Source organism: Pezoporus wallicus, unplaced genomic scaffold, assembly GCF_028554395.1.
Source record: "Pezoporus wallicus isolate ANWC-B61680 ecotype Strahan unplaced genomic scaffold, APGP_CSIRO_Pwel_v1 contig_5352, whole genome shotgun sequence".
NCBI lineage: Eukaryota > Metazoa > Chordata > Aves > Psittaciformes > Psittacidae > Pezoporus > Pezoporus wallicus.
In genome coordinates this window covers 3,614,411-3,630,144 of record NW_026639660.1, presented here as the reverse complement: position 1 = coordinate 3,630,144, position 15,734 = coordinate 3,614,411, and the positions used below count along the sequence as shown (strand labels likewise).

Below are 15,734 nucleotides of genomic sequence, written 5' to 3'. Positions count from 1 at the left end.
CTCAGGATGGGTGAGACCAGAGAAAAGCATGCTCCAAGCCAGAGCAGGACCAAAATGTCACAACAGTGATGTTACTCACACCTCCAGCCCCAGCAATGAAGTTACACACTATCCCTATGCAACAGCTTCCCTTGTCTCATGGGAGCAACAACCCTCACGCATGGTCCTCATGCATGGTCCTCACGCAGCACCATGGCTCCCGTCCCATGTGGGGACCTCAGAGCCCATGTAGGGCCAAACCCTGACCAGGTCTGCAAAGTCTGGAGTGGGAGATGGAGTGCAACTTCAGCTGGGGCACTCAGGTCCCTCCAGACCTGAACTACTAAAGCAAGAGATCCTGATATGACCAAACTCACCTGCCGTCTGCCCCTACTCCATACACATCTTTCCCCATCCCACATGTTGCACACTGGAAGCACTGCTTAATTAAATCCTAATAGGTAGGTGGCTGTTAAAACCCGGGCTCCTGCCCATGTGTAAATGCATGTATCTCACTCCGTACAGTGCTCTGCACCTGAGCTGGGTCCTAGTTAGCATAGATAGAGATGTGATGCCACGAGCTTGCTGTCCTGCAGCCCCCCAGGAGCAGTGCCGGGCTGGTAGGGGTCACAGGGCAGAGCGAGGTGCTAGGGAGGGTCAGGAAGGTGCAGGAAGGAGAGTGGAGTTTGCACCGTGGGGGCTCTGTATGACGTAGCAAGGACCACAAGCAATAGCACGCTGCTGATAAGAGCGGGTGCTGCAGCTTCTTTAACACTTGCCAAGGACCTGAATGTTAGGCTGGATGAAAACAACATTGACCTACATGTGCCCCAGAGAAAGCACCACAGGCTGCTCTCTGCCTTCCTGAAGCTGATAGCTCATGCATTCCTATCTGGGCAGGGCAAGTGGGTGCTCCTGGGCTCCCTCTGACCCAGCGGGGTGGTCACCAAGTCCTGCTTCTGCCAGGGCAGCTGGGAATAGAGCCAGGCAGAATGAGGAAGGTGCACCATAGGAATGAATGGGTCAACCAGTGCCTTTGTTCTCTGTGCCCTCTCTTCCCTCCAGATCACAACAAGGAGGGGGACAGGTCAGGACAGGGCAAAAACAAAGCCCATGGCTCATCTTCAAAGAGGAAGAGGCTCATTAATACCTACCAGCCCAAGATAATACGAGCAAAGATGACATGACAGGGAAATTATGCCAGCAGTTAATTATGCAGCTTGGGGAGGAAAGGTGAAGAGGGACAACTGCAGGATGGAGGTTTCCTACTGCTCTGTGTGATGGCACTGGTTCAGGCCAAAGTGAGTTTCTTCAGCATCTTCACTGCAGGTACATGGCACAGCGCGAGGCCCCTTGTCTGCACTAGCTAGGGGCAAACCACCTCCTGGGGGCTGTGTTACAGCCCTCAGCGCTGTGCAGAAAGCGTCCTGTGAAGAACATCTCAGTGAGCCAAGAGAAAGCCTACCTGTCTTTTCCAGGAGCAAAAGGCGATGGTGAGAGCAGGAGTGCCCTGGAGAGCACGTGTGGTGCTGGCACTGCACTGACACTGTAGCAATAGCCCATGAGCCACACTCAGACAACCAGTGAACCTGAGAGAAAAGCATCCCTGCATAGTCACATCCTGAGATTGCTTTGTAGTGCTCTGGTGAGACCTCACCTGGAGTATTGTGTACAGTTCTGATGTCCTCAACATAGAAAGGACATGGAACTGTTGGAACAAGTCCAGAGGAGGGCCACAAAGATGATCAGAGGCTGGAGCACCTCCCGTATGAAGACAGGCTGAGAAAGTTGGGGCTGTTCAGCCTGGAGAAGAGAAGGCTGCATGGAGACCTCATAGCAGCTTCCAGTATTGGAAGGGACCTATAAGGATGCTGGAGAGGGATTCTTCATCGGGGACTGTAACAATAAGACAAGGGGAAATGGGTTCAGACTTAAACAGGGGATATTCAGGTTACATAGAAAGAAAGTCTTTACTGTGAGAGTGGTGAGGCACTAGCACAGGCTGCCCAAGGAAACTGTGAATGCCCCATCCCTGGCGGTGCTCAAGGCCAGGCTGAATGGGGCTTGGAGCAACCTGGTCTAGTGGAAGGTGTCCCTGCCCATGGCAGTGGGGGTGGAACTGGATGATCTGAAGGCCCTTTCCAGCAAAACCATTCTATGAATTTATGAAGGCAGGGCTGGAGGGAACCCAAGGCGTCTGGCAGCCTGCAGGGGCTGACAAGCAGGAATGATGCCGGGATGGGGTGCAGAAGGGGAGTGGGATTTCCCATGTCGGCACTCACTGATGGCCCTCAATTGTTTCGGCTCACAACAGGCAACTGAGGGGCTGTTGGTTGGGCTGCTTCCTGCTTCGGAGCAGCCGGGAAGTGCACCCAGCTGTGGCCAACAGCTGCACAAATTCCTCCTGCAGCCCCTAGCCCTGGGGAATCTAGTGGGCTCAAGAATACAGGCTCACTTGTCTGCAATTCCACAGCACCAGGGCTTGGCTGCTGCTGCCTTCCCACACAGCCCGCAGCTCCACAGCCTGCTCCCGAGAGCGCTGGTGAGTACAGGCAGGGACTGTGTTGGTCTGGCAGAATTAGCACCTAGCAGGGGTGTGAGCTCAGATTTAACTACAGGCTCAGATTTTACTACAGGGGTGGGGAGGACAGCGTAAAAGGGCTCCACAGCAGCTCCTGGTGCTCCTGCCTGGGCCAGGCTCTCCGTTAACACAACTGGTTTGCTCAGGAAGGGGAGGAAAGAAATCTTCCCCAGCATCCCACAGCCAAAACTGGGAGCATTTTCTCAAGCCGGACCCGGAGCGACCCCGTCCCCGCGGCTTTGCTGCCAGGCAGGGGGTTGTGCCCCACTGCTCGCACTGCAGCACATGGCGCCCAGCCCATGTGCCTTCCCGTGGGTCCTCGCAATGAGCGCCCAGCTGCGGCACTGCACGCAAACAGACACAAACACGGCTGCTCGCAGAGATGTGCATCCCTGCAGCTGGAGGACCGCGGCACTACCCCCTCGGGGAAGTCCTGCATCCTGCATCACTGCGCTTCCCAAAAACACATGCTAGCTGCTCTGCTTTGCCTCCCCAAAACAACGTTCTCCCCACAGCAGTAACTACGGAAGGAGATTTGGAGTTACCGTGCGAGGCAGCAAAGAAGAAAAGCCACAGAAGAAAAGCCCCCCCATCCCAAAAGGCAGCATGTATGCACACAAACCCCCTTAGCCGCCACTCACACACCGCATCCCCACCTCGCAGCGGAGCTTGCGGCGCCGCTGGCTCCTTCCCAGGGCTCCCGGGGTGGGGGGAACCACGTACCCGACAGCTTTGAAACGCTGCTGGGAGCCATGTAGGGAGCGGGGGGGGGGGGGGGGGGGCGCTCGGAGACCAGGTTACAATCTCCCCGACTTTAAGCCAATACCTTGGACCCGGCTGCCCACCGCTGCGCCCCACTCCTTGCCGACTCCTGCGCCTTCCGACCCCGGCGTGGATGGGAAGCCGCCTCCTCCCTGCCCGCTCCGCAAACTCCTCCTTCCTCTTTTGCCGCCTTCAGCGCCACGCGGTTCTCGCTCGGGTTTCCCCGCCTCCCCCCGCGGGGAGGGACTGGGTCCGAGGCGGCGGGACCCTCCGGGGCAGCCGTTCCACCTGCGCCGCGCTCCGACGTCTCCTTCGGGGAAGCAGAGCAGACGCACCGCCACCCCATCCTGAGCGGCACCCAGCTCCGCTCTTGCGGCCGTGCCCATGCGTTACTAAACGTTACAGCTCCAAAAGGAGCTGTACGTTATATTAACGGCGCTAAATGGAGGGCGAACTGGTTCTGTTTGCTGTGTCCATCGCTTGTCCCCTGCAATGTGCCCTAATGCAGGCAGAGGAAGAAGGAACAGAAGGCGGCAGGGGAAGAAGGCAGAGGGGGTTCCCTCTGCTGGCAGTTAGCACTGGTGGGTGTAAATATATATATATATATATATATATATATATATACAGGTGTATATAGAATCATAGAATGGTTAGAGTTGGAAGGGACCTTGAAGCTCACCCAGTTTCAACCTCCCTGCCACAGGCAGGGACACCTTCCACTAGGCCAGGTTGCTCAAAGCCCCATCTAACCTGGCCTTGAACACTGCCAGGGATGGGGCAGCCGCAGCTTCTCTGGGCAACCTGTGCCAGGGCCTCAACACTCTCACAGTAAAGAATTTCTTCCATATATCTAATCTAAATCTGTATCTTCGTTTAAAACCATTCCCCCTTGTCCTGTCACTACATGCCCGTGTAAAAGGTCCCTCTCCAGATTTCTTGTAGCCCTCATTTATGCACTGAAAGCCACTCTAAGGTCTCCCCAGAGCCTTCTTTTCTCCAGGCTGAACGAGCCCAGCTCTTTCAGCCTGTCCCCATAGAAGAGATGTTCCTGCCTCGATCATCTTTTATATATATATATATGAGTGTATGTGTGCATATATATGTAATTATCATTATCTTGGGTTGCAGAGAGGCTCAAAGACAGCTTTTGCACTGTGCATTTATGGTAGTGCTACCCAGGATGGCAGCCAATGTGCAGACCCCTCTGAAATTTAGCCATGCCCCTCTATCCAAAGCATGTGTCATGTGTGTCCAGTATCCAAAGGGGATACTGGACACAGGGGCTCAAAGCCAGGGTTTTTTCTGGCTGCCCATGTCCAGGCTCCTATCTCTCCAGAGCAGGTATCTACTTCACTGAGTTAAAAGCTCGTTGGTTTGCTTAGGTGCCAAGGTGCAGCAGGACTGGGGGTGCTTCATCCCGCGGCAAAGGGGAGTGCACCTGACTCCATCCTCATATCCCGGTGGTTAAATGTTCTGCAGAAATCTGGTTTATGTATCTTGGTGTCTCCAGGTGCTTCTGCTGGAGCACAGGCCCCTCCTCACTCTCTGCTCCTCTATGCTGGCACCAGGAAGTCCCTGCAGCTGCTTTGAATGCAAAAGCGTTTGATCCATTAACAAACAGCCCCAGAAAATTCTCTGCAGACAGTGATGCAGTTTGGGCTGGAAATTAAAATCAGAAGTTAAAACACCCCCGAACGCTCTGGCAGATTCCCATCCTCACGATCTCTCAGTGCTATGATCTCTTAACACACCTCTTCGTGCAGAATCCAAGCACCAAGCTTGTATTTTAAGAGATGTGCAAAACACCACCACATAACTAAGCCTTAGAGGAAGGACATGTTATTTTAAAATCTAACATACATATTTTACAATATTTCTGTCTTCACTGATTTTCACTTTTTCTCCCTTTTTACCCCTTTGGCCTCTTGGAGTTGTCTTTGTTTTCCTTTATTGTCTATTTTCTATGTTCTGAATTAATTTTCCTATCTCCTTTGCCATGAGAATACGAGCACATCCAAAAGGGCACCTGAGAGACACAAATGGCCCGTAAATCTATGCAGAAAATGCATACATATATATATATATATATACACACACACATATACAGGCTTCCCAGGGAATGTGTATAAACATTCCTTCCCAGGAATCACCATCCCTGTAAGTGTTCACAAACTGTGTAGGTGAGGCCTGCAGTGACATGGCTTAGTGGTGGCTTTGGCAGTGCTGGGGAACGGTTGATGATCTTAAAGGTCTTTTCCAACCCAGCTGATTCTATGATTCTATAAGCAAGGAGTCCCCAAAGCTCAAGAAAGAGGCAATGGGGACAGGGGTGAGACAGCTCCGTGCTCTCTGAGACACAATGATGCCACTGCGGAATGTCACCCCCCGGGAAGCAGCTCCTTCGCTGTCCTGCTCTGCAGCAGCCTCTGCCGCTGGATCTCTCCCTCTTGCTGATGATAGATTCTTGTTGTGGTTATGGGGTTCTGAGGCCAGATAGCAGGGTGCACTGACAACATCAAATGAGCAGCAGACAATGTTGTCATATACTAAGACAGGAAGACAGGAGGCTCCGGTCTTAAATGTAAGATTCGTATCAGATCAAATTCAATTTAAAAGCTCCCATCTCTGCTCCAATTAAGTTCCTGCTGTGTCTCCCAGGCAGTGATGGATCCAAGCCCTGGGCCTGCCTTTCTTCAGCCCGCTTTCCCTAAGCCTTTCCAATCTGGAAGGTCTTCTGGATTAGGCTTCAACACAGGAAAAACCTCCATCCTCTCTTCTTTTTCTCCTCTCCTCCTCTCTCCAGAAAAAGGAAAATAGAAGAGCAAGGCTGCCTGCTGTGGGATGTCTCATGTCACCTCCTCTCTAACTTTCAGGTGTTCCTTGCTGTCAGAGTCCCATGAGACCCCGTGGCAGTCCCTGGGACATGGATGCTGTGGCTCCTCAGGGCCCACGTTTCCCCTTGTCATGTCCACATGCTCAGCAGCGTGAGCTAAAATGTGTCAGCACTACAGTTTTATTCTTCTATATAAGCTCTGACTTCAGCACAGACTAAAAGCTGTGGGAACTGATGCCTGAGCACAGGGTCCAGACTGGCGGTGCCCAGCCGAGCCACCACCATGCTTCCAGTAGCCATTACAGGGCTCTCAGCATCATTAAGAGCCTCAGGCCCCGTCAGGAGGAGAAACACCACAAAATTTACCTTTGAGTGGATATTCTGGGAAGTGTCTGCTTCAGGGCAGGGTGAGTGCAGCCACTGCCTCGCCTCAAGCTTTCAGCAACGAGGTGCATAGCACTTACCATCACCAAAGGACAGGATTAAGTATTCTGTAATTCACAGCTCTGTTCCTGACCACACAGCCGATCCCAAGCACGGGAATCAACATATCTCAAAAGATAAGTCTCTCGGTGGAGACAGGGGGGTTGAAATCCATTAGCGCTGAGCAGCACCACAGCCACGGGTGACTGCAGGCAGACAGGAGGCCAGCACATACACCCAAGGGGAGGAGAGGAGAAAGGCAGCTTCCAGCTCCTAAACACAGGACGGGCTGTCTGCAGTGGCTCTGCACAGACCTCAAGAGCAATGTACAGTGCTTGACGCCAGCGCCGGTGTGTGGTCTCAGGGGAACAGCACCTCCTCTGTGAGGGGAGGTGACAAATGACACAGCTGGTGACAACTCACTGCCCCACAAACACCATGAGCCTTTGCTGGAGAGACAAGCTGCCTTGCTTCCTTTTGATGGGGGATGTGTTGCCTCTGCAGAGCCCTCTGCTCCCAAGTGACTCTCATGTTATCGGCTTCACCTTTGTGAGTACAAGCCTCTCAGAAGAAGCAAACAGCTACCAAAATGGTTTCTGCTCCAATCTGGGAACAGCCGCTGCTTTGCCCAGTACTGGTACTGGGCCCACCGCTGTACACCACCAGCACAACACACAGAGCTAGATTTCTCCCCTATGAAACATAGGCAAGGAGAAAAGGCAGCCTCGAGTGGAGCCTGGGGGCTTGTTGCTGTTCCACCCTCCCCATCCCCAAAGCAGCAGCATGGTGCCAAAGTACGCTGCTGCTGTTGGCAGATCGCTGCTATTCCCTGAGCAAAGGGGGAAGGCAGAGCCCTGCTTTCCCGGAGGAAGTCAGCCAGCAGAGCCTCTCCCTTACATAAGGCTGGGAATCCCATTGACATGCTCTTCAGGACACACTGACGGGGCTCGAGCTGCCACACCTTCGAGGTCCTCAAACGCGCACCACAGGGACCTGAACCCCAATTTGTACGCTCTGCTCTAAGCTAGTCTGTAACAGGCAGAACAAACAGGCAAAGTGCGCTCCCTTCAGAGGCATCAGCTGCCAAACCTTTACAAAAGCTGGTTTTTTTTTAGTTGGGCTTATTTTTTCCCCTCCCTTCTTGTAGCAATTCCCTGCTTCAACTAGCGCCATGAAATCCAAAAGTGGGAAGCAAACAAACAGCTGGTTTGGAAAGCAAGAGTGAAAAGGGAGATTTATTCCAGGCAGTGGGTAATGCATCATATGAGATGAAGGAATATTTTCCATTCCTCTTTGGTAATATTTAAGTTTTAGGGCCTGAGGAGGCAGCATTTGCAGGCACTCAGTGTTTCCAGGAGCCTTTACACTTGGCACTCACGTCAACCGTTATCCTTGGAGATTTGCAAGCACTTTGCAACCATTAATCAACCCGCCAGCCCTCCTCTGCAATGAGATTTCCTCTCCTGTGCTTGGGGCAGGGGAAACTGAGGCACGGCGAGGCCGTCACCGTCCAGCAGGGCAGGATGCACACATAAAGCTCTCCTTCCAAGTGCAAAACTGCCCTTCCCTTTGCAAGCGTGACACACAGCAACGGCATTTCCCTCCATCAGGCTCTGCCCTCCCTGTAGCTCACCTCAAAAAGCCTCTGCACTGGCTCTCAGTGTCACAGAGCAGAGAAACAGAGAGCCAGTGTGTTTAAAAGGCAGAGCAGGCAGGCAGGAGTGGGGTAGCAAGCAGATTAGCAGCCGTATCCGATTCTCTGCCTGTGTGACAAGGCAGCGAAGCACAGCCGGGTTCGGAAAGGGGGAGAAGGGGCATTTTAATCAGTCACGTGGAGGGAAACACAGAAGATGCTGGACCTCTGTCAAGTGCCAGCAGGTTATTAACCTATTAGCCAATGGGGGGGTTTGGGAGGGGTGACCACTACAGGGTCCTGGGAATCCAGTTATAGTGAGACTGCTGGATGCTTTGATAGTCAAAGCATCTCAGCCTGTTGCTGAGATCAGTGAATGGCTTGGGGACGGTTTGAGTCTTCCTGTTTCCTTGGTGGCCCTGGCTGACCCCGGAGCAGGGCCCTGGCTCCAGAGCTGCTGGCAGAACCTTCTGGGGTGGAAGTTCTCTGGTCATTATTTGCAGGGCTCCTCATGGTGACCCCCCTGAGACCTTGGTGCCCTGCCCCGCATTTTGGGAAGAGAGGTGGCAGGATGGAGGTGATGCTCACCTGATGGCCTGAGCCTGGCTGGAATGAAGTGGGAAAGGAGCAGTCTGTGATCCCCTCCTGAGCTCTGCCTGTGGCACGGCGATCCAGACGGGCACGTCACCGCTTGCAGGGAGCCATGAGGATCTTCATCATCCCGCCATCCTTCTGCTTCCTCACACGACTCAACCTGCCAAGATAGAGTCAGGCAGCTGCCTGGGATTTCTTCACCAGGGCACTGAGGGCAGCCGAGGAGGAGCACTGGGTGAAAACCTGCAAGGAGAGGCCAGGGAGAGGAAGGCGCATGCTGCCAATTGGCCCCACTGCCTGCCCATGCCCAGCGTCCCCCCTCGCTGGTAACACCAAGGTGCAACGCGTGTGCACTGCTACGCCCAAAGCACTCACAGCTCCAGTGAGCAGCAGGGAAGGGCTTTGACCCTGAGCACCTCCAGCCCAGCGGTGGGGCTGTGGGTATTTCCCAGCTGGGCAAGCAGAAACAAACCCCATTGTGCACTGGGTGGGCACAGCTCGGTAAGTGGCTTGGCAGTGCCCACAGGGCTCCCAGGGGCTGACATGGACAGTGGGTCCAGCCAAGCTTCAGCCCCTCTCAGCTAACTGGAGGGGAGGGCCAAGGGCTTGGTACCCTGTGGGACAGCAGCATCTTTGGGATGCGAGCATCTCCCAGCTGAAAGGTTGTGGGGGGACACAAATCCCTCTGCCTAAACTACTCCTGAGGGCCTCTCATCCCTGTCACCTCCTGGCATGATCCTTCCCACAGCAATCTCTCCCCACTCCATCCCCATCACTGCCTCCCTTCTTGCACTGCTGCTGCCTTCTCCTTTGCTCCAGCTGCCCATTTGCTTACTCTTACAAGTATTTACTGCCTAATGACACCAATTAGGCACTGAGTTGCTGGGTGACTGGTTACTGAGTGACAGCTGCACAGCCACCGGCCAAGGGTTAACCCCTGATGAGACCTGGGCAAACTCAAGACACACAGCGCGGGCTCCCACCAGCCAGGGTTAACCCCTGGCACAGCGGCAGCCAGCAATGCCCTGCAGCATTCAGACACGGCAGCCCCAGGGCACGGCCACTCTGAGCACCCAGCCTCACCATGTCATGGTCTCACGCTGGGTGTCCTTGGCGGAGGAGGGAGCTGGCATGGGCAGGGACAACTGCACTATAGTCAAGGTCATCCGGCCCATTGAAGCTGCACCGGGGGGCACATCCCGCTCCTTGGCCGGCAGCACCAACCTCCCGCGATGGAGCAGAGCCATTGAGGAAGGAGCCTGCTGGCACCCGGCCACCCTCGTAAAACACCACAGGGGAGCTGTGGGCAGCTGGGAACCGGGGAACCTGGCAGGAGGAAGAGGGTGGCAGCCGCTGTGTGATCCCGCTCCCTGCAAAGCCTTTGCAGAGCACGGCTGAATCCAAGCCCTGAGCGGATGCCTGAAGCCGTGGCTGCCCATCAGCCTTCCTGAGGCACCTCTGGCTCTCAGTGGCCATAGGCTGCTCACCCTGCACGGCAGGGCAGGGCAAGGCACCCCCTGCTCCTGCAGCCAGCCTGCTCCTGGGCAGGCTCTGTGGCCACTGGCATCCCTGGGACCATGGCACATGGCCATCTGCAGAGACAAGGGCTCCAAATACAGGCCCCTGAGCTCTCACGGCCGTGTTGGCCCTGGTCTGTGCCCAACCCAACAGTTGCTGGCTGGTGTGGCAGAATTCAGCCCTGTGCAAACGTCTGGCACGGCTCACTAAATCCTGTTTGGAGACTCAGCCCGTCCCGTCATGCTTTCCCCCTTGGGCGAATCGGCAGCGGAGCTGTGGCTGAATGCTCCCAAACATCCCCTAGGGAAGTCTCCAGGAGGGCCCTTTCCCACACCTTCCAACAGTACCAGCCATTCATCATTTTCCCTCCTTGCCAGTCACGCTTCCATGGTTTCCCCAGTGGAAATGAGGCCCCCAGGCCACCTGGTGAAGCAGAGCCAGGAGTCATCAAAAGAAGGGGCAGGCAGAACTCATGGCTGGCAGCCTAGCCATCCGGTATCACCTGGCCTGCCCTCCCTCCTTGGACCCTCTGCAAAGCCCAGCATCCACCCATGGGCAGAGGATGTGTTCACACGGCCCAGGGAGAAGGGAGCTCTCAGGAGTGGTGTCCTGCACCCCTCACGAATGGGGCTGGGTGTAACCTCCCTGGGTGCCCTGCACCACTCATGCATGGGGCTGGGTGTAACCTCCCTGGGTGCCCTGCACTCATGCTGCTGGGGGGGGCTGGCAGAGTTTTGGTTGTCCCTAGAGGGGAGCCACCTGCCTCTAGGCGCTGCCCATCCTCCTTGTAAAGCGCCGTGACCCCAGACAGGTTGCAGCGGGGTTGTGCTGTGGTTGTGCTGGGTCTCTACTGGGTGCTGTGCTGCGACACCCAGCCCCCCCCCCCCCGAGTACACACAAGCTCACGCATGCCGGTGCTGCCCCCTGCTGGCGCGGTCCGGCGCAGCCCTCCCCTTGCGGCGGCCCCCATGAGAGACCGGTAGCTGTTGGGGGACCCCAACCCGGCCCCCCCCACCCAACCCGTGACCGGGAGCCCACGGGGAAGGGCTTAGCCAGCCGACAGGATTAAGTGGCCCCGCGGCATGTGGGAAGGAAGGTGGGAAGGCAGAGAAGGGGCAGCAGCAGTGGCTGGTGGGAGAAGGTCCGGATTTTCTGAACCGGGAATCATCATCCCAAGCTGTCCCTCAGGCACTGGGATAGGGAAGAGCAGGCAAGGGCTCACTGAGGATGAGGAGGCAGCAGACTAGACCAGGGAGATGGAGGCAGCACTGGCATTGGGAGCAGTGTGCGCCAAGTGGGACCGGGCACCCCAAAGCACAGGCAGTGATTCGGAGGGCTTGTGGTGTGTCCCCTGTGCTAACCCATGGCTGTGTGCAGAGCAGAACTGGGGAAGTGAGGGAGGGAGCCAGGAAATCTGGGGTGGGGGATAAGCAAGGAAGTCATCCAACTCTTGCTCTGGAGGAGGTGTGAAGGAGCAGAGTAGCGTTTGCCTGTCAGTAACGCCATGCAGAAGGGCAGCGATAGAGTTAGAAAACAGATTTCAGGGTCCTGCTGTCACCCCGGATGGATCACCTGAGGACACAACACAGTGACAGTTACCCTGAGCACAATACCTGTCTTGTGGGGCTGTGCTTGCTGGCCATGGAGAAGGGGGTCCTGGCTGGTCCTCCAAGAGCCCTGAGTCTCCCAGAAATGGGATGGGACAGGATGGGATGACACGGGACAGGACAGGGAGAAGCACAAGGTGTTGCTCCTCAAGGTAGCACACCTCAGAATGCAGCTTGCCTGCCTCTCCCCAGAACTCTGAGCTATAAGGCAGCCAGGAGCATCCTTGTGCCAAGTGCCCAGCATTACCTCCCCAGGGGTTCATGGCCTGAAGCTGACTCCACACATCCATCTCCAGTTGACAGGGCTCACAGTCCACCTGCGGGGAAACAGCTTGCTTTGCTAACGCTGGAACATAGACCCAGTAATCTCCTTTCTGGCAAGCCAGAAGGCGGAAGTCAGCCCTGACAATAGCGATGGCTGGCTCCCCATGAAAAGCACCCCTTCTGAGGGGGAGTTGCAGGCATCAGCTGCTCCCTCTCCCTGCCTTCTCCATTCTCCCCACAGGACCTGCCATTTCCAGTGGGTGCAAGCAGGTGGAAAAGCCTCACTTGGCTTTCACCACTTGGAATGGCAGCAGCTTCCCAGCAGGGCTGAGCTGCTGCACAGTGCCCAGCAGTGCTGCTGCTGTGCTGCTTCTCGCCCTGCTTTGCAGCTGTAGTCATGGAGGTGCTTGGATCCCTTCAAAAAGCCAGGCTTCTCAGAAGAAAAAGAATTCCATGAAAGCCTGGCTTCCTAGTAAGCCCTGGAATGGCTCATTGCTGCTGGCAGCTAAGGTCAGGGCTACCTGCTGTGATGCAGAACAAGTTGCTCTGCCACTGCTGCCCTCATCCCCCATCCCACTGCTCCCACTGCTGCCCAGCATGCCTTCAGGGATGCTCTGGCTGCTCCTGGCATGGAGCAGGGGTTCCTTATATGCACATCACAAGCAGGCCAGCAGCAGCATGTGGCCGTGCTCTTCCACCGCATCCTCCATCGTCTTTCCTGCATGGAAAACAGCCTGGGGACTATGACAAAGGGTTTCATGGTTTCCTATCACCCAGCTGTGCCAGCTTCCCTTGCTCCTTACCTTTCCCCATCCACTGCAGCTCCTACAGAGCCTGCAGCAGCATCAGGCATGGGAAAGAGAGGGACAGTGAGCAGCAGCAGGGACCCTCTTTTCTCACCTCTTGCATGATGCCTTTCCTGGGTCAGTAGGGCAGTGCTCTGACCTCAAGAGGCACCACAGATGCAGGGTAAGGGCCACTGCATGAAGCCTACACTGCCTGTACCTTTGCACAAGAGGTCAGGCTCCTGCAAACAAGCCTCGGATCCCAGGGGCAGCCAGGACCTCTCACCAGGCCAAAGCATGCTGAGGGCAGCCAGGGAATGGCGCCTGTGGGAGGAAGGAGCTGCACGGGGAATGGTGCAAGGCTAGAGGGCAGGCTCACAGGTGCCAGCAGTCATCCTACAAGTAGAAAAAGTCTGCTCTCATGGGGGAGTGCCCAGCTGTGGGCACAAAGGGCCTGCAAGAGGCAAATGGGGCTGCTGAAGAAGCCCTGTCAGGGAGGAGAGGGGTGACACAGCCCCAGGGCCTCCAGGAACAGGAAGGGCACCTCAGCAGTGTGCACCCCTGGGACCATGCAGATAGACGTGGGACTGGTGGGGCAGAGAAGGAGGCAGTGCTCAGGGAAGGCTGAGACACTAAAGATGGCAGGGGCCAGTATGAAGGCCATGCCAGCCCTGGGGTGACATCCCGATGAGCAGGGTAACCAAACACCATACCCACCTGGCTGGTGCTGGGGGGTGGCAGGGAGGCACTTGCTGCCCCATGACACTATCCTGGTGCCAGCCGTATCTCCTGGGACAGGGACAGGTCCCGCTGGGGGGGGTAAGGTGCCAGCACTTAGGAATGCAGGGCCGAGTGTGCTGGGGTGAACCACCCATCGGACTGCCTGCCACTCCCCAGTACCCCAAGCCCGGGACGGGTGCCGGGGCTGCCCTGAAGCGCTGCCGCTACCGCAGCCGGGATGCCCGCTCTGCCCCAGCACCCTGCGTTCCCGCAGGCACCGGCGTCTGTGCCGGTTCGCGGCCCCCCGCCCTCCGGCCAGCCCTGCCCGTGGTACGCCGCTCCCGCCCGGGCCGGGGTGTCCCGGGGCTCGGCCATGCTGGCTTACGTGGCTTTTTTCCTTTCTGGCAGGCTCGCTCCGCGGTGCTGCCGGCGGGCAGTGCAGGATCCCGCTCGGCTCAGGCTCAGGCTCAGGCTCAGGCACAGGCACAGCACTGCCTGCAGTGCCTGCCTGCGGCTCGCCAGGTCCTAGCGCGCTGCCTGCAGCCTCAAGGACGACGCGCACAAGTGCGCGGGACAGCCCTCAACCACAGCCCGCGGCCGCAGCCGGTGCTCCCACCCCTGCCTGACCCTGCCTCGCACCCCGCTCTGAGCCGGGACTCCCCCCGCTGCAGCGCCTGCGTCTACGAGAAGGATGCTTCTGGGGTCCACCGCTGTCGCATCCCCGGCACAGGGATGCTCCGTGCTCTGGGTTTCCCCAGCGCCTCCCCTCCTCCTGGAGCAGACGGCTGGCCCTCCTGCCCTTTCGAGCTCCTGGGGACCTTGCCCCGGGAGCAGGACACCTCTGTGCTGCGAGTTTGCAGACCGGGCAAGGAGAGCAGGGTGCCGGCAGCCAGCCCCTCCAGTACTGCTTCCACTCCCCGTCTGCAGCGGGGCCAGGCTCCAAACCCTCCTTGCAGCCACCGGACTGGAAAGCCACGGGTTCTGGTTGGAGTCCCAGACCTCTGTCCCCCGGCGGTGGGGGAGAACGGCAGCAGGTGATAGCTCCAGGAGCTCAGCACAGGCTACAGGGTGACCTTGCAGCAGCACTGCCGCTCAGCCGAAATGGGGAGCAAGTCCTTGGCTCGGCGAAGAGGGATTTGAACCAGACCCCCAGGGAACACGCTGTACCCGAGGGAACAAGGCACAGCAGAGACAGCACTTGCAATGATAAGCCCCCTGCCTGCACCTTGCCATTACCTTGCGGGCTCAGTTCTTCCGGTGCCAGAGGATGCTGCCTGCAGCCTCCTCGCTGCGCGGTGCCAAGTAGGGTCGGGGCTTCCCGCGAAGGCAGGACCAGGGTGCAGAGTCTTCACTGCCCGCCTGCTCTGCAGCCAGGGAGGGTTTGGAAGCCCTGGTGCTGGCTGGGCCCGGCTGAGCACGGCTTCCGCTGGCTCAGCAGGTGCAGCCTGCAGGCACGGGCAGATTAGCGGGGCAGGGGGAGGAGAAGTTGTTTCTGCCATAGGAAACGGCAACCGGGATTCGTCAGTGAATTGCAGCGGGGCCGAGCGCCAGCATGGGGAAGGAGAGATGGGCGGCCGCTGGTAGGAAGCCACCCCGGGGGAAAAATGTACCCTGTGCGAGGAGGACAGCCCCGGGCACTGAGAGCAGTGCTGCGGGTGCCAGCGTCCTCCCTGGGATGGCACATGTCACCCCGTGCTGCTGTGCTGGACTCTGGCTATGGCAGGACGCTTGCTGAGCCTCCACCCCACTGTGGGCCAGCACCAGCCCCCTGGGGCCTGAGGGTGGGGGCCCCTGCGCACACTGCCCCTCCACCGGGCCCCTCAGCTGCTCAGGAATGAACTGGCATCTGCCCACCGGCTGCTCTCCTGGTATGTGCGGCCAGAGCCTCCTCCCTAGCCCATCCCAGGCTGGCCCTCTCCCAGGACATTCCCCCCTCCCAGTCCTACTATCCCCTCGCCTCTTCCCATTAAGGCAGCGCAGGCAGCTGGGCTTCAGTGCTGGAGGAAAACAGGTGCCGGAGCCAAGAGCGATGGAG

The 15,734-nt window shown here is 57.3% G+C and overlaps 1 protein-coding gene across 3 annotated transcripts in view; it reads right to left on the bottom strand.

Moving 5' to 3' along the window:
• SLC29A1 (solute carrier family 29 member 1 (Augustine blood group)) overlaps window positions 1-15,133 on the bottom strand; it is a 34,077-nt gene extending 18,944 nt beyond the window's left edge. Inside the window, exons 1-2 of one of the 3 annotated variants that reach the window (XM_057415323.1) lie at window positions 14,936-15,133; window positions 8,800-8,965 (exon numbers count right to left, since the gene is read on the bottom strand). The gene's annotated coding sequence lies outside the window, so the exon portion shown is untranslated. Of the gene's footprint in view, window positions 1-3,386; window positions 3,471-8,799; window positions 9,013-14,935 lie in introns of those variants that run through there. The other 2 variants (XM_057415325.1, XM_057415324.1) reach the window with 2 other exon arrangements.
• Window positions 15,134-15,734: the final 601 nt, after the last annotated feature.